Below are 2,386 nucleotides of genomic sequence, written 5' to 3'. Positions count from 1 at the left end.
TATATATATACACACACAATGAACTGAGTTCATTTAGTGGTGGTATTATGTACGTTTTTAGGGATGACTACCAGGGACTGGATAATGCGTTAGGATACTCATCCATGGAGAAAACTGATTCTCCATTTCTCAAACAGCAATTAATTGCTGGTAGATGCTCATCTAGCTGTATGAACTTGTAAAACCTCCTCCATCCATGCTACTGTGCCAATTAGTGTTGTCATTTTTAGTTCTTATTTAGAAAACCATATTCTTGGGATCTCATGGGTGCAACTCCCTGTCTTGTCTAGAAGACCCCATCCAGCAGCAGGTGTCCTGTTCCTCTGGCTCTTACAATAAATTCTTGTTCAAAGGGATGGGAGGGTTGGTTATTTTTGCCTTTTTTAATCTGCACACAGAGTAATGGGATTTATTATTGCATTTTCAAACCTTCTTTGTTTTTGTTGATTTTTCTCCTTCCCCTATCCTGGATATGCTTGTCTGATCTTGAATGTTCTAATTATTGTGATAATTACTTAGTAACTTTTGTAATGCTGTAACCAAATATCCAAAAGAAGCAATTCAAAGAAGGAGAGATTTATTTTGGTTCAATATTCTGAGGCTTTTAGTCTATTAATGCAAGGAAAACATGTTGGAGCAGCCCCATCAATGGTTGAGAGAGAATGAGGCAGAACAGCTCATTGGCGAGTACCCCAAGAAGAAGTGAACACAGAGTGAGGGGTTGGGCTGCATCTTTTTCATTTTCTTTCCATAGTTTTTTTTTAAATATACAGACTAGGAAGATTTATTTTAACAAATTACATTTTTTTTTAACCAGGATACATAGATGCACTTAATGTAACAGCATCTTCTGCAAAAAATAGGTTACATAATACTTGAGAAATGAAAGGAACAATCTTATTCTCTACAAATTAGACAGCAGGCTTCTGAGGCTCAAACAGCCTTCAAAACAGAGTCTGAAAATTTGCTGCAAATGAAACCACTACCTCACAGCTGCAAACTACTTCTTGTGTTCACAAAGCACTAAACAAAATGGCCTCAATTCCAATCCTTTCAAATAGGTCTCGGTGCATGAGTGGTGGATTAACATGTTTGTGTCTGTCTGGGCATCATCCATCTACCCTGTGTGATGGTAGCCAAGGTCTTAAGAAGGTGGGGCATTCTTTCCTTGGCCCACTTATGTCTGATCTATGCTGTTCCACCACATGTCATTCTTCAGTATAGTGCTGGGCTCCACTCCCTCGGTCTGAGATGACTCCTCTTTCTCCCTCTAGGCTTCCATAGCCTGAAGCATTGCTGTAATTAGCTGGGAGAACTCCTGTCACACTTCATCCAGAGACACATCTCACAGATCATTCTGGCCTTTCATTCTTGATTCCTGTTTGTGGACATACTTCCTTCACTTTTCCATGAGGCTGGTCTAGAAGGATTAGGTCCTGCTTCTCATGGATGTCTAGGATGAGTGATATCCGGTCTGTCCCGAAGAATCACTGTTCTTTCATCTCGTTCCTCTCTTACCTCTCACCTGTCTCTCTAAATTCATTTCTTTGTGGTGGAGGCTCATTTCCACCGGAATCACTGATTTGGAATCATTGACATTTTTTGCATACCTTTCAAAGCTTGGGCCTTCTTTCGAGCAGCAGGTCATGTGTTTTGTTCGTTTTTCCCCCTTCACTTTGACAAACAAAGCATTCCCCTCCTTCAAAAAATGAAGGCTACACTGCTGAAGTGCTAGGAAACCTGGCCTTCTCTTGCTGGTCAAAGTCATTTAACCTGTTCTGTTTCAATAGTCAGGTCCACAGCTGAATCCTGCAGCTGTGTTTAGAGATAACTCTCTTGCTCCAGTAAGGATCATCTTGCCTATGATCTACATCACATGGGCAATTCGAAGAATTCTTTGAATTTTTTTTTTCTTGTTCATAAGGCAGTTGCTGTTGCCACCTTCTGAATTCCTATCATTCTTGAGCAATTGGTTCAGTTTCCTTACTACATTCCTGTTCAATTTGAATGTGTTCACTTACAAGTGTTGGCTTTCCATTGCTCTCTAGTTTTTGCCTTTCAAATTCTACGCATTCTCTCTCCACTTTGCAAAACACCTTGCCTCTGAACATGGCAGGTTCTTCAATCACTTTTTTAGCCAGTTTTCCTTTACTGAGACAAAAACTTCTTGGATATTCTACTTTAAAGAAAGGAAAAGTTTATTTGGGCTCTTGAATTTGGACACTTTAGTCTGCAGCTGGGTTACCCCACTGCTTTTGGCTGTGGTAATAAGGGGGTATGTGGCAAAGAAAACCTAACCTCAGAAACAAAAGAGGGACAAGAGAAGAGAATGTCCCTAGTTATCTTACAGGGAATACTTCCAGTCATCTAAAACTCCCTACTAGAC

At 40.2% G+C, this 2,386-nt stretch overlaps 1 pseudogene; it reads right to left on the bottom strand.

Moving 5' to 3' along the window:
* Positions 1–1,109: 1,109 nt before the first annotated feature.
* LOC115071640 lies at positions 1,110–2,111 on the bottom strand (annotated as a pseudogene).
* Positions 2,112–2,386: the final 275 nt, after the last annotated feature.

The sequence above is a fragment of the Nannospalax galili genome, unplaced genomic scaffold (genome assembly GCF_000622305.1).
Source record: "Nannospalax galili isolate Female #2095 unplaced genomic scaffold, S.galili_v1.0 scaffold298, whole genome shotgun sequence".
Taxonomy (NCBI): Eukaryota; Metazoa; Chordata; class Mammalia; order Rodentia; family Spalacidae; genus Nannospalax; species Nannospalax galili.
This window is presented reverse-complemented; position numbering and strand designations above follow the sequence as displayed.